We start from the raw sequence: 16,427 nt of genomic DNA, 5'->3' as shown, positions 1-16,427 counted from the left end.
TATTGCGAGTAGAACCGAATTCTCGTGCATGCCCAATCAACTCGCTGTCGCGATGCATGCAGTGGTCATTCTGGTGCATCAAGGACGGCATGCATATCGTTCCACACTTGAGAAGAGGAAAAATGGAAAGGTAGAACACGGCAGCAGAGGAAGAGAACGCTGGCTAACAAGGCTGGGAGGGGATCGAGCAGGAAGTTAATGCTCCACGCCTAAAGATTTTGGGAAAACCTGATTTTCATAAGGTGACGTATACTCACCTAAACGGAGGGAGTATTCCTTAACCAGACAATGTTGTGTTTCCCACTCACGCGCTCAAAAAAAACTAGGACACATTTTTTATACGTTTGCATAGGTCCCACCTATCAGGAAGGATGGGCACGTACACGAATAGGTACGACTCATCAGTCTACCCGCATAGCCTTTTCTTTAGTCTACCTAGCTGTCTAATCAACTGCCTGCACGCCACTTCTCCCATTTACTTCTCCACCGGGAACCGATTCTCCTCGGCTTCTTCACCTCCCCTTCGTCTTCATTTGCATCCAAACCCCACTGCATGTTGTACTCCCGATTCCCCGGCGTGTGGGGTGCGACGCGAACGCGGCATGCCTTTTCCTTTTACCAGCAATGTGCCCGTGCGTTGCGACGGATCCAAAGTAGTAGAATACTAGTATTTCTTCACAAACTTGAAAGAAATCACTATTGTTTTGATATACTCCTAATATATTACTCCCTCCGTACCTAAATATTTGTCTTTTTTGAAATTTCAAATGGACTATCACATACGGATTATATAGACATATTCTAGTGTTTCTAGCAAGATGCCCACGCGTTGCACGAAGTTGATGGAAAAGGTAAGCACAACTTATAAATTGACGGATGGAGTACTAGTTATAGTGATGCATATAATTAAGCAAAGGGATCGCACATGTCGGTATTGACTAGAACAAGAATGCAACATCACAATAAGAATTAAGGCCACGATGATGCGATCGCAGTGGTGGTTACAGAAGGCAAGAAGAAAGATGGATCCACGAACGTACGACCTCCTCCTCCTCAACTTAGTGCGCCGGGCCACCGACCGGCGGCTAATGAGCGGCGGCTTTTGTGGCCAGGTCGAGGTGGTTCTCAGCAAAAGCATCCAAGGCTTCCAGCCGGTTGAGGAAGGCCAATGTCGTAGCGTCCTCACTGGCCTTGTAGATACCTATGTACATGATTTCCTCGTACACGTGGATGTGTAGGTCGATGAATTCTTGCAGGACGAGGCACCTCGCGATGAGCGCGACCTCCAGGTGGACATTCTTCGTGGCGTCAGCGGGCAGTCGCAGGGCCACCAGTGCTTGAAAGAGGTTCCGGCCATGGAGGCCGATTAGGGTGGCGCAATGAGGAGCCCGAGCGTGCGGGCTGGAGGAGTACGGCGATGTCATCCGCGAGTTTCTTAAGGACGGTGAACTTGTTGCTGGTGGCAACGATCATCTGGTCCAACTGAGAGTCGTAGTTGGCGTCGACGGCGGCCATCCACCAGCCGGTTTCCAACACCGTCTGGAGAGGATCCTCGGCGCCATGCTGCAGGCCGGCGTCGTGGACCATCTGGCGCAGCCGCTGGCCGCTCACGCGCATCGCCGCCATGGGTCTGGCGTGAGCTCTTTTGCGCTTAGTGTAGGTGCTTAGGCAAATTCTTAGGTGCGTACGATGTGGTAGATGCATTGGAATGGAGGGGCGCCATTATATGAGGGCAATGAGGGCAAACTGTGTTGCATTCACATCGTGCAGCCTCTTTTCCCGGACCTCCTCCCATTACTTCCCTCATGCATTAATTGAAGGAGGATGCATTGGCCGTTCAACATATCGGGAACCTCTACTCCCTCCCTTGTCTGCATTAAAGCCATATCGGGAACCGCGTCGCCTGCTGTCAAATCGAATACTCCCTCCGTCTAGGTGAGTATTAAGTCATCTTACGAAAACCAAATAGTAAACACATAGGCGTGGTGCATTAACTCTCATGTTGTTTCTTTTTTTTGACATAAATAGAGGAATCAACCAAGAAGAGATGTGGGGCTTGTATGCTTTTAATGACTTGAGACTATCAAACATGACATGCCGTGGTCAGTTCGTTGCACAAGAAGAAATACAACCCACATCAGCACACACGCATCTTATATAGCATCACACCCAATGGCTATAAAAGATTAATGAGACCAAATTATATCTCATCTAGATGAGTTCTAGCAAAACTTTATTAATAATACTTAGTACTCCTGCGCCATGTATCATATATTAGTATCATGTAGTACTTTATTTATTTATGAGGTATCCAGATGGCACTGCACCGCCAAGAAAAGAGGGTAACATCAAAATTATGGACTACTTTTTTGAGTATGTTGGTAAGGTCCTGTTATAGTCACTTGTTGAAATCTCTAAAAAGACAAATACTCCCTCCGTCCGAAAATACTTGTCATCAAAATGGATAAAAGGAAATGTATCTAGACGTATTTTAGTTTTACATACATCTCTTTTTATCCATTTTGATGACAAGTATTTTCGGATGGAAGGAGTAGAAAACAGAGTTGGTGATGATGGTGTGCGTGCCATCCTGCAATATAGGCTGTCGGAATTATATCTAACAGATAGGAAAGAAACTATGGCAATTTTGCAAAAATATACCCACACGTCTCTCCACGTTCGCAAATAAGGCCTTCCCTCGTTCAACCTTTTATCTCACAAGATAAACTACTCATACAGATGCATCTTGAGGTGTCCATGGAATCGAAGAGAGGGACGATGTGTGTGTGTGCCCACGTCAAAGATATAGAGTGGCTGGCCTACTGGAACGTGAGATGGGACATGTGCAGTTTGTCTCTGTGGCATGGATACCTACCTGCAGCGCTCGACTATCGGTGTGTGGTGGGGGAAGAGGGAGGCCCAATTAACTATAGAGGTACAATGGCTGGTATATGTGTGGAGGAGGAGAGAGGCCTACCTCATGTATTAAGGAGATCGATTTGCCTCATGTATTAAGGGAGATCGATCGGCATCCATGCATATGTGCAGGAGAGGAATAAGGTTGGGAGAGAGACAGAGCTAGAGTGTTGGAGGGGGTGGTAGTGGAGTTGCTTCTAACAAATGGTGGGATAGGCTTGCTGGACAAACGGAGGGCACGCCCGCAATATCAATAAGAGAGGAGATGGCTGCTTGTTGTCTGTGCACGTGCGTGTGAGAGACGGGTCAGGAGGCATGCACGAATGATGAGGGGGGATGATGTGGCCGTGATAAGCAGACGTAACTACATAGGAAGATCAATCACCCTTTGTTAGAGAAAGGAGAAACATAACTTGTGAGGTACGTCGATCGATGGGGGGGTAGTTAAAGTCGATCTAGGTATATGTTGGGAGATCGATCGGTATACATGCATGTGTGTGTTAGAAGCAAATGAGGCACGAGGAGAAGGATAGAGAGAGAGGGATGCATGTAGGAGGTGGTACGAGAGGCATACTATATCAAGGGGGAGGAGTGTTCAAGTACGAGAACGATGAAAAGAGTGGTGGGAGTGAGGCATGGACGGTGACAAGAGAAGAGGGGAAGCTTGTGTTTGTGCTAGGCACACCTGGCTAGAGAGGCATATCGATCGATGTGTGCCGTAAAGAAGGAGCTGGGGGGCCTACACACACCGTGGGTGAACGACCTAAAGTGAAAAGACGAATTTGCGCGATGGAGCTAGAGAATGCCGAGGGAGGGTGAGAGGGATGCGGGCGTGTGCATGCACAAGAGAAAGTTAGCGCTAGCTACAAAGATAAGGGGGTTGTGTGGGTGTAAAAGACGAATAGAGATCATATATACTTCATTATAAAAAGCGAATTCGGATATTTGAAGAATTTATCATAGTGTTTCAAACCGACGCATGTGTGAATATATATAATGGTGATACACATTGTGTGGTTATGAACATGTTATACTACATTTAATATATTTTTATCTCTACTCTTATAAAAAACGGAGTTGTTGATGATGGTGTGCCTGCCATCCTGCATTATAGGCCGTCCGATCTATATCTGGCGGATAGCAAGGAAACTATGATGGTTGAAGTTGGCAACAATCATGACTGTAGATTCTTATTGAAATAGAGAAACAAATTCAAATTTAGTTCGAATTGCAGCGGTAGTATAGACATTTGGAATGCACTAAAATGTTGGTATGAGTAGGTTACATGCATTATACAGCAAGCGGAAAAATGTAATCGGACATAACATGGATTCATACGCCCTCCTTCCATCTATATAGGGCGTAATGAAATTTTTAAGACCGCCTTTGACTATTGACAAGATTAATAGTACATGACATGCACAATGTGAAAATGATATCATTGAAAGAACCTTTCACATACGAATTTAACGGTGTGCTTTGTGTAAGTTGCATGTCATATATCATTGCTCTAATATTTGGTCAAAGTTAGCATCGAAAAACGCATTAGGCCCTATATAGATGGAAGGAGGGAGTAGATTTGAATAGCATTTGTATAGTAAAATGGGGCAAGACTCTCTCTTTGTGTGGTGTGAATAGTTTTAATTTTTTTCGTTTTCTTTTTGGTTGAGGGAAGTGCGAATTGATTTGGTACGTACAAGTACAATATTACTGCACGTTAGGCTTGTCCCTAAAATTCAACCCGCGTCTTGTTATATCCCGAAAATTCAGATATTGTACTCCCAAAACTGGCGCATTCACAACCCGCGCCTTGCTATCCCGAAATTACAACGCGCGCGAAAACTCCCTCCAGCTGCCAAATCCCGACACGCGAAATCCCCCTTCTAAACCTGAGCCAAAAGGGCTACTAGTTCAAATCGGTGGGGGGTACTTTTGTAACACACCCTACATTTTGGACAAGCGCGTCCCTAAGTCATGCTTCACCCCTCCCATCGCCCCCTTTTCGCCATTCGAAATCCCAGGCCGCCATAACCTCTCCGCTCCAGCCGCAAAACCCCACCCTCCTCCATCCACCATGTCACCGTTGCCCAGCCGGAGCCTCTTCCCCGACGACGTCGTCCACCGCAACAGCTCGACGTCCCTCGTCCACCTCCCCGGATGAGGATCTGTCGTCCATCTCGTCGTCCCGCCGGTTCAGCCGCCCCGTCCTCCACCTCCAAGGAGCTGCTCCGACGATCGCCTTGTCTATCGCGGCTGCTCCATCCCCACAGCGCCCCCTTAACCTGCTCCACCGGAACCGCAGCATCCTCATCGACTCCCCGGACGAAGCCGAGGCCTACTCGGCGCCACCAAAGAGGTTCTACACTCATCGCATCGCACCTTCTCCTTAACTCGACCTCCCGACGCCGACGGTGCTCCATCCCGCACCCCCATGGAGTGGCTACCTTGAAGTCGGCGCCGCGGGAGACATCTCCACGGCGGCTCTCCCCCAGTGCGAGTCCCCTTCGGCGGCGGCGTCCATACCAACCCGATCTCCTGCTGCTGCTCCAGCTCTCGCTCGCTCGTGCTGCTGCTGCTGCTCCGGCTCTCGCTCGATCACTCGCTCACCTAGCTGCTGCTGCTGCTCTCCCCCTCGCTCGTGCTGCTGCTCTTCTTCGATTAAGCCACACTTTAGTCGACTGAATCAACTTTTGGGTCAGTCGATTTTCAGGGGTTGGGGGGCTCGCCGGAGTTAAGGAAGAACCACCCGCAGCGGGGACGGGGGCTCGCCAGAGAGGTACCTAACTATATATCTTAGGGTTCAGGGTGGGGCGGGGGCCAAGAGGGTTGGCCGGGGCGGTGGCGAGTTGTTTCGGGGCGGCGAGGCGGCGCTGGGGCCGGCGGTTCGGCCGGTGGTGGCTGGCGGCTCAGGGGGTGCAGGTTGAAGATGAACTGTAGGCCCTCCCTAAACTACAAGTCAAGTGCCTCTCTGCTACCATTGCGTTTTGTTTTGACAGTAGCATTCAGATTCCACAGTAAATTTCAGTTTCGACAGTTAAGTTCAGAGTCAACAGTTTTTACCTCATCTGTTGTAGTCAGGTGGTTTTTGGTGATGGTAATTTTACATCCATTTTACATCATCTATTGGAGATGCTATTAGAATCCCACTTGAGATTGACGATGTCCGTCTTGTGCTGCTTCAGCCTTGACGTCTTACGGCTCACCGGAGCTGCTCCAACAACAAAACGATCCATCACAATAGAGCAGTGCCCTGGACGCCGTCTACAGATTCCTCAGATCTTCCTGCACACCTCCGATAGCCACCTCTGCCTCAACTGCTTCAGCGACCAACCCAATGATGCTGAGGTCGACACTGCTACGGCAAAGAGTTTGTACACTTGTTGCATCACTTATTACTATACATTCACGTCAATCCATTAGGGCTATTTTGGTTCAACAGAAAAACGTCGATCCACTAGTTGTTACCATCACTCTAAATTTCTGCATGCTCTCCTTACATAATCTCACCATATTTTTTTCGTATGCATGTCAGATATTGTACACAGTCATGCTGAACATGTAGAGAAAAAGAGAAGAGTTTTGCGTGGCAATACAATGTCATGCAGACATCGCTCCATGGTGGGTTCAATGGCAAGCCCTCCCCACCCCTCTCCAGATTGTAATCCAGAGGAAGATATCTGTTCTGAGGCGGATTCAGACGCCGCTGACCACTCCTATTTACCCCCCAAGGTGTTTGCTCTACCTTGGCATGATGATGTTAGTCATATCATGCATATGTTGCCTTGCAGTGCCTACTTTTGACATCATATATGTCATCTGCTTAGTTTAGACATGTTCTGTAATGCCACCTGTTTAGTTTCTATATCATATATGGGAATTATGCAGTCTCATGTCTTTTAGCCAGCCATAATATATGTGAAATGTGCAATGCCATCCTGCTTAACCAGGCATCATATACTTGAATGATATCTTGCCCATCCTTTTGTTCATTACATTTCCATTTGTCGACAATGTTTGTACATTAAACTACTGTAACGCCCGGATAATTAAGCTACAGTGATTCCCCGCTAATGATGCCACGTCACCACGGTTACTGTGGTAAACTCTCGATAGTTCAGAACCGAAACAAGTTCAAATTTCAAATAAAAGAAAACAATAAAAGTTTTAAAAAAAAATTAAAACAAAAATGTTCGGTGGTTGCCAAATATTACAAAGATAATTATGGTGTAAGGTTCACCATTTTATAAAATGCCTAAGTGTTTATAAAAAAATAAAAAAATAAAAACAGAAAAGATAAAAAAAAATAAAAAAAATATATAAAAGGACCCCCCCCCCACTGGGCCAGATGGCCCAGCCGGCCAGGCCACCACCGGCCCAACTGGGCAAAGGCCCAGCCGGCCACCCCCCCCCATAACCCACACCCCCGAAACCCTAACCCCACCCCGTCGCCCCACTCACCCCCCACTCCCCACCTCTCCTCTCGCCCCCACTCCCCCCCCGATCCAATCGGGATCGGGCCCGAACCCATCGCCGCCTCCCCGACGCATCACCGGCGCCGCCCCGCCCGTCGCTCGCCGTCGTCCTCACCCCCCTCCCCCTTTCCTGGACCGGAAGGGCCCCCCCCTCCGTCGCCGCCGCGCCAACCCCCACCGACGCCTCGCCAAGCCCGACGCCTCCCGTCGTCATCGTCGGCACCAGGCGCCGCCGAGCTCCGTCGCCGGATCTGCACCAGCCCGCTGCCCGTCTCCGGCTCACCTCCCCTCTCGCTCCTCTTCCCCGACCCGATCTGGATCGGGAAGGGGCAACGAGCCCGACGCCGCCCTGCCTCTGAAGCCGCTAGACCTCGCCGCCACCTCGCCCCGTAGTCACCCCGCCTCCCTGACGCCGCGTCGCCGGACCGCCCGTCTTCGTCCTCCTCCACGACCGGCCTCCTCACGCCTCGTCGCCCCCTCTCCCCATCAACGCTGGTGAGGCCCCGGGCCTCTCCCCTTCTCTGCCTCGCCCCTCGCTCGCGGTCACCGCACGTTAGACCGCCCACGCGTGCGCCTGCGGTGAGCACGCGCTCACCGCGCCCTCTGCGCCGTCCTCACCGACCGCCGCATCCGCCGTGGCCCCGCTCCCTTCCATGGCCGGCATCGTGCCCCGCCATGGCTGCCGGCAAGGCACCGCCCGGGTCCAGGCGACCCGGCGCCCGCAACCGCGCCCGTTCGGGCGACAACCATCGCCCCGGCGCCCAAAACCCGTTAAGGCCCCCTGTGCCTATGACAGGGGGGCCCACGACCAGAACGCTTTTAACAAAAAAAAGAAAAATAAATAATAAATATAATAATTAAAATGTTAATTAATTAATTAGAGAATTAATTAAAGCGGATTAGATTAACCTAATCATTTAGCTAAAGCTAATTAGCCCTATTTAATTACTATGAGCCTATGACATATGGGCCCCATGCCCCCAAAAAAAAGGAATTATAATAATTAATTAATTAGGATAATTAATTAATTTAATTAATTCTGTTTAGTTAACCTAAACCTAATTAGGCTAATTAATTCTGATAATGAGATAACAGTCAGTGACCGACGGGCCCCACCCACCAGTTGACTGGTCAACGGTCAGAGTTGACCGCTGACATCATGCTGACATCATGCTGATGTCATAATTGTATTTCCTAAATTAATTAATTCTGTTAGTCCTAAAAATGATTTAAATCTTTAATAATGAATAGAAAATAAACCGTAGCTCAGATGGAAAAACTTTGTACATGAAAGTTGCTCAGAACGACGAGACGAATCCGGATACGCAACCCGTTCGTCCGCCACACCCCTCTAACCTATCGAACTCGCAACTTTCCCCCTCCGGCTCCTTTGTCCGAAAACGCGAAACACCGGGGATACTTTCCCGGATGTTATCCCCCTTCACCGGTATCACCTACTACCGCGTTAGGGCACCTCTAACGCCGTAACTTGTCTTGTCATGCATCACTATGCATATGCTTGCATTATATTTATTGTTTCTTCCCCCTCTTCTCTCTCTAGACACCGAGACCGACGCCGCTGCTACCCTGTACGACTACGGAGTTGACGACCCCTCTCTCTTGCCAGAGCAACCAGGCAAGCCCCCCCCCCTTTGATCACCAGATATCGCCTACTCTTCTCTATACTGCTTGCATTAGAGTAGTGTAGCATGTTACTGCTTCCCGTTAATCCTATATTGATGCATAGCTTGTCCTTGCTACTACTGTTGTTACCTTTACCTGCAATCCTAATGCTTAGTATAGGATGCTAGCATTTTCATCAGTGGCCCTACATCCTTGTCCGTCTGCCATGCTATACTATCGGGCCGTGATCACTCGGGAGTTGATCACGGGTATATACTATATGCTTTATACATGATACATGTGGTGACTAAAGACGGGTCGGCTTGTGGAGCACCCGCGAGTGATTCACGGATTGGGGGCTGAAAGGACCTTTGTCCCAACGGCCCTCTGTGTGGATCTTTGAGGCGGAGCGACAGGGCAGGTTCCGACCACCTAGGAGAGAGGTGGGCCTGGCCCTGTTCGGCGTTCGTGGATACTTAGCACGCTTAACGAGATCTGGGTATTTGATCTGAGTCTGGCCATTTGGTCTATACGCACTAACCATCTACGTGGGAGTAGTTATGGGTATCCCGGCGTCGTGGTATCAGCCGAAGCCTTCTTGACGTCAGCGACGGAGCGGCGCGCGCTGGATTGGACTGGAACGCCACTAGGCTAGGTCTGCTTCCGGCCGCCCACGCAACGTGCAGGTGTGCTAAGGGCGATGGGCCCAGACCCCTGGGTGCTTAGGTTTAGACCGGCGTGCTGACCTCTCTGTTGGTCTAGGTGGGGCTGCGACGTGTTGATCTTTCGAGGCCGGGCATGACCCAGAAAAGTGTGTCCGGCCAAATGGGATCGAGCGTGTTGGGTTATGTGGTGCACCCCTGCAGGGAAGTTAATCTATTCGAATAGCCGTGATCTTCGGTAACAGGACGACTTGGAGTTGTACCTTGACCTTATGACAACTAGAATCGGATACTTAATAAAACACACCCTTCCAAGTGCCAGATACAACCGGTGGTCGCTCTCTCTCAGGGATACGAGGAGGGGATCGCCGGGTAGGATTATGCTATGCGATGTTACTTGGAGGACTTCAGTCTACTCTCTTCTACATGTCGCAAGACGGAGGCTACCAGAAGCGTAGTCTTCGAAAAGATTAGTTATCCCCCTCTTATTCTGGCATTCTGCAGTTCAGTCCACATATGATACCCTTACTCCATTTGATACCCATGCATATGTAGTGTAGCTCCTTGCTTGCGAGTACTTTGGATGAGTACTCACGGTTTCTTTCTTCCCCTTTTCCCCCTTTCCTTTCATTCTGGTTGTCGCAACCAGATGCTGGAGTCCAGGAGCCAGACGCCACCGTCGACGACGACTCCTACTACACCGGAGGTGCCTACTACTACGTGCTGCCCGCTGACGACGACCAGGAGTAGTTAGGAGGATCCCAGGCAGGAGGCCTGCACCTCTTTCGATCTGTATCCCAGTTTGTGCTAGCCTTCTTAAGGCAAACTTGTTTAACTTATGTCTGTACTCAGATATTGTTGCTTCCGCTGACTCGTCTATGATCGAGCTCTTGTATTCGAGCCCTCGAGGCCCCTGGCTTGTAATATGATGCTTGTATGACTTATTTTTATTTGTAGAGTTGTGTTGTGATATCTTCCCGTGAGTCCCTGATCTTGATCGTACACGTTTGCGTGTATGATTAGTGTACGATTGAATCGGGGGTGTCACAACTACTCTTCCTGAGAATCAGCCATTTGGGTAGGAGATGGAAAAATCTGGAGTGAAAACCAGGCCTTCAGAGCAGACAGTGCTACCTGTCGAAGCAGATCTCTTGTTGGGTCCCGATAGCTCCTCAGAGATGTATTCAGAGACAGATGACCAGTCCTATTCCCCCACTAAGGTGTATGCTCTAATTTGGCATGGTTATACTGCTCATATCATGCATACGGTGTCTTGCATTACACAGTTTAGACATCATATACACAATATTCAACACCATGTTCTTCGTTCAGACATCATATCGAATGCCCTCTATTTAGCATATAAATCACATATGTGAATTAAATGATGCGATCCTGATTACTTAGATAACATGTAGGTGAATTATGTCATGCGATCCTGTTTAGTTATTCATCATATCTTTGAATTATGTTATGCTATGCTATCCAGTTTAGATAGACATCATATATGTGAAATTATGTCATGTTATCCATTTTAGTTAAACAATATACATGTCAACTATTTCATGCCCTCTTTTTTCCACACTATCTATTGCATCTGTCTCTCATACAATGTATGTACATTCAACTATGTTTCCTGTTTATCAGCCATTTGAATTGGAGCAGGTGATGCCAGTATCTAGCGGACTAAAAACACAGTCTTCAAATAAAACAGTGCTACCTCTTGGTGGAGATAGCATCCCGGTTGTACATGCACAAGAACCAGCCCTACCACACATAACTCAAACTCCCGTAGATTGTACCCCTACTGCGATGGACAGAGAACCAGCTTCACCCAATATGACCCCAACCCCAGCTGATAGTAACCCAGTTCCTGTTGACACAGCACCATCTCCACCACAGAGCTCCCAAACAAGAGCAGTTAGTAAGGCAGCTCCAGTGCCCAAAGGGCCAGTACTATCACGGCGAACCCCAACTCCACCAGTTAGTACGCCTATTCCCGTGGAGGAAGCACAACCAGCTAGTCGTAGTTTAGCATCTATCGCATTTGATGTTGTTAAATCGTATGTGCGTATCTTCCCATCTTGGAAATATTATACTGAAGATGAAGGAAAATGCCAATTGCAGGTGTTTGTCCAGGAGTTATGTGTAAGTAATGTTATTCATGGCAATTACTTTGCTTCGTCCCATACATCCTACCTCCATGATGGTTATAATACAGCAAATTTTCCCATTTTTCTCTATAGAGAAGGACCGATTTGGAAACTCAGGATGAGGTAGCCTATGCTAATACCTCTGCTATCTTCAAGAATGCTTAGTGGCTGTATCAGAATTACCTGAAGAAAACGTACTTCACCGGCAAAGAAACTCATCAAATTCCCTTACGTTCTCCTGAGATACATTTACTGGACGATGACTGGGAACACCTTGTTCTGTAATGGTCCCGAACCAAGAATGTGGTAAGGTCTATGAGCTCATTTTCTATTTTTAAGTATTATATTCTTGCGTCTTACTGTACTCTGTTCATGTAGAACAAGTGCCTAAACCTGAAGAACAACTACTCTAATTTAAGATTCCATTGCTATCATAGTTCAAAAAAGTGCTAGGTGTTAATTGTGTGTTTTGCCACTGCCTTGTGCTTTACTGACCAAAGCGCATGCTTATGCGCAGCTATGCACAGATTATGCGTAGTTATGCGCAATGCGTTTTGCCAATGCCTAGAGCCTAGGCGCGCTTAAGCGCTCGCTTAGGCGCGCCTTTTTTAACTATGATTGATTTGCTCTTGTATCACTGTATTTACTCATACAAACTTATTTTTAAATTGAAGGATCCAATCAAAACTCCAATGGCACGGCAGGTATGTTCACGCATGTTTCTTTAACAGGTTTGCTCTTATCAATAGCTCTGTTGATTTCAATTTCAATTGTGTATACAGTTGCCTTTCATATCATGCACATTACTAGCATCACAACAGAGCCAATAGTGTTGTTGTACATGTAGACCCATGGTACCCATCTGAAATCTTGTTCTGCCGTGTAGTTTCCCACGCTTAGTATTCTTTCACTGCTGCTTTGTCTTGAACTGATATGATTTGAACCATGTCTCTATTTTGATTTGGCAAGACAATGCAGTGACCATAGGACATAGATATATGTTTGTTTGATGCTTTTATTATGTACTAGTACTTGGCAATAGAAGACTTGGTAGTTTAATCCTGTCCACCTTACTAATGAACTGGTTCACCGAAATGAGTTTCATATACTAGTACATGCTAAACTTGTTATGTGTCTGCTTGTTTCTTCTTTTAGAATACTGACAGGATATTGGGGAAGAGTGCCTTATTAAGCAATGTTAAAGGAAGTAATGCAGATAAGGTTCGGGATAGTGACACATCCTTGTTGGTCTCCAACAAAGCTGATAAAACAGCTAAGACTATCTTGAAGACAGCGAGACAACCCCAAAGTCCTGTCTTGGTTTAGTGTTCGAGTTACTGGCCACTACCGCTTGCACATGCTATTCAAACTCATTGTCTGAATCAGTTCGGTTTCTTGAGTCTCAACTACAAGCTGAAAGACATCAATCAGATGTGCTGCGACAAGAAGCAGAAGGACTGCGGAAGTCCCTGGAGCATTCAGATGCATACTTTCTGGTGCAACAGCAAGCGTTGGAGGATTTTAGCACCAAACAGGACAAAGCTAATCAGCTTGCTAAGCTTATTGCCAGCATGGTGGATACCCAGGATAACGTTTCTTGAGCTCTTCTGAAGTTGTTTCAGTTATGCTCTTGTTTTGCTGCCGTGTTTATTTGCACTGGTGGCCAATTTTGACGGCCAGTGTATGTAATGTGCTGCTTTGTTCCCTATATTTGCACTGGTGGCGAACTTTGATGCCCAGTGGATGTAATATGTGTAATAGCAGTAATAGGCTAGCGTTAATTGCTTGCTTATTTATTTCCTTATTGTCTTGTTTAGTTGTTTGCTTGTAGTCGCTGCAGTTCTTTTTCTGTTTTTTCCTAGTGGCCACAATAGCCTATTTTTGATAACTAGGCCAAAATAATCATGGCAACACACGGACTATTGTAACCATGGGCCTCCTGTAGGCCGTATGATCCATGGGCCTTCGTCCGGCCGTAGGATCCATCGGCCTTCTATATGGGCCTTAGGGTCCATGGGCCTTCTACGGGCCGTAGGGTCCATGGGCCTTCTACGGGTCGTACGATCCATGGGCCTTCTACGGGTCGTACTATCCATGGGCCTCATACGGGCCGTAGGATCCATGGGCCTTCTACGGGGCGTATCATCATTTCGCCAATCATGGGACGTACTATTTGTGGACCATAACAGGTCGTTCATAGGCCGTCTTTGATAACTCTATGAAAACAGCCCAACGGGTTTTTTTGACATGAAAACGGCCCAATGTATTAACGGTCCGCAAACGGGGTGACTACAACAATGGGCTGAATTTGGCCCACAAGCAGAAAATGACAGTAACGGGTCGTATGTAACCGAATGCTGCAAATGAGCCCAAGAATCAATGGGCCCTGAGAAGGCCGAAAGATAACTTGGGCTGGAAACGGTCCAATGGAATAATGGGCCGTTAATGGGTATAAAGTGATACACTGTTCATTACGGGCCAGTTTCACCACGGGCCGTTAATGGGCCAAGAGTTACAAAGGTCCTCATATGGGCCGAAAGTAGTCATGGGCCACACATGGGCCAGAAGTTAAAACGGGCTGAATCATATTGGACGACCCAGATGACGCTACTGGGCCTAATTCTGATAGGGCGTAATGGGCCCTGGGTTAGCGGGCTGTAAATGGGCTATATGCGAACAAGCCGTTAACAGGCTTTCCGTGGGCCGGCCCGCCACCTTTTGACCAAGTCAAACGGGCTGACCTTTTCACAGGAATGGGCCTCTGTTGCGTCGTGCCACGTGTCGCCGTATCATAGGCGCCTTCGGTCCAATGAGCGGATGACATCTGTCCCAACGGTGAGCTGACACGTGTTTCCTCCAGCCAATGATGATTTTACACGTGGAAAATCCCCATTGGTCGGGGCTGTTAACGGGTTATCAGATCCAAAACCCGACCCGATAGCTTAACGGCATTCCGTTACGGTGGATGCCACGTGTCGGTCACCCTTTACGAAAGCACTTCTGTGACGCGCGATTTATCATCATGGAAGTGAAAACTTTTGTGATGATAATTTTGGTAATGTCATGGAACACTTCTACGACAGCACAGGTATGACTATCTTAATTTTGTCATAAATTTGTCATGGATGTACATACATGACAAAAAACGCGACCTACTGTGACAAACACGTATCATCACGGAAGTGTATTTTTTTGTAGTGTGATGAGAAAACTCGCTATTATTATATCCTTAAGTTATTTCCGTTCTCATTAAAGGGTGATGCTAAAACATGGTTTAATTCTCTTGATCCTGGTTGTGTGCGTAGTCCCCAGGATATGATTTATTACTTCTCTGCTAAATATTTCCCCGCTCATAAGAAACAAGATGCCTTAAGGGAAATATATAACATTGTTCAAATTGAAGAAGAGAGTCTCCCACAAGATTGGGGGAGGCTTCTCTGATTACTTAATGCTTTGCCAAATCATCCTCTCAAGAAAAATGAAATACTTGATATCTTTTATAATGGACAAACTGATGCTTCCAGAGACTACCTGGATAGTTGTGCTGGTTGTGTTTCCAAGGAAAGAACTGTTGATCAAGCTGAATTGCTATTGAATAATATGTTGAGTAATGAAAATAATTGGACGCTTCCTGAACCAACTCCTAAGCCAACTCCGAAGAAAAGGGGTATTATTTCTCAGTCCTGAAGATATGAAAGAGGCAAACAAATCTAATAAAGAAAAAGGTATTAAAGCTGAAGATGTTATGAATTTACCACCTATTGAAGAAATACATGGTCTTGATAACCCGACACGGGTAGTAAAGGTAAATTCTCTCTATAGATTTGATAAATGTGAAATCCCATTTACTAAGTTTGCTAGCCCGTGCTTCGATGAGTTTGATGACTTTATGGTTAAGCAAGAAAACTTCAATGCTTATATTAGTAAACATGCTTCTATGGTTACCACTCAAGTAGAACAAGTACTTAAAGCTCAGAATGATTTGCTCAGTGAATTAAATAATAAGAAAAAGGATAATGTTGTTAGAGTTATGACTAGAGGTGGTAAAATTACTCAGGAACCTTTGTATCCTGAGGGCCATCCTAAGAGAATTGAGCAAGATTCTCAAAGAATTAATATTGATGCACCTAGTCCTTCTAAGAGGAAGAAAAAGAAAAATGATAGGACTTTGCATGCTTCTAGTGAACCTGTTGTTGACACACCTGAGAATCCCAACGATATTTCTATTTCTGATGCTGAAACACAATCTAGTAATGAACATGAACCTACTGATAATGTTAATGATGATGTTCATGTTGATGCTCAACCTAGCAATGATAATGATGTAGAGATTGAACCTGCTGTTGATCTTGATAACCCACAATCAAAGAATCAACGTTATGATAAGAGAGACTTTGCTTCTAGGAAGCATGGTAAGGAAAGAGAACCATGGGTTTAGAAACCCATGCCTTTTCCTCCTAAACCATCCAAGAAAAAGGATGGTGAGTATTTTGAGCGCTTTGCTGAAATGATTAGACCTATCTTTTTGCATATGCGTTTGACTGATATGCTTAAAATGAATCCTTATGCTAAGTACATGAAAGATGTTGTTACAAATAAAA

Source organism: Triticum urartu, chromosome 1, assembly GCF_003073215.2.
Source record: "Triticum urartu cultivar G1812 chromosome 1, Tu2.1, whole genome shotgun sequence".
NCBI lineage: Eukaryota > Viridiplantae > Streptophyta > Magnoliopsida > Poales > Poaceae > Triticum > Triticum urartu.
The sequence above is the reverse complement of the archived record's forward strand: the minus strand, read 5'-3'. Positions refer to the sequence as shown.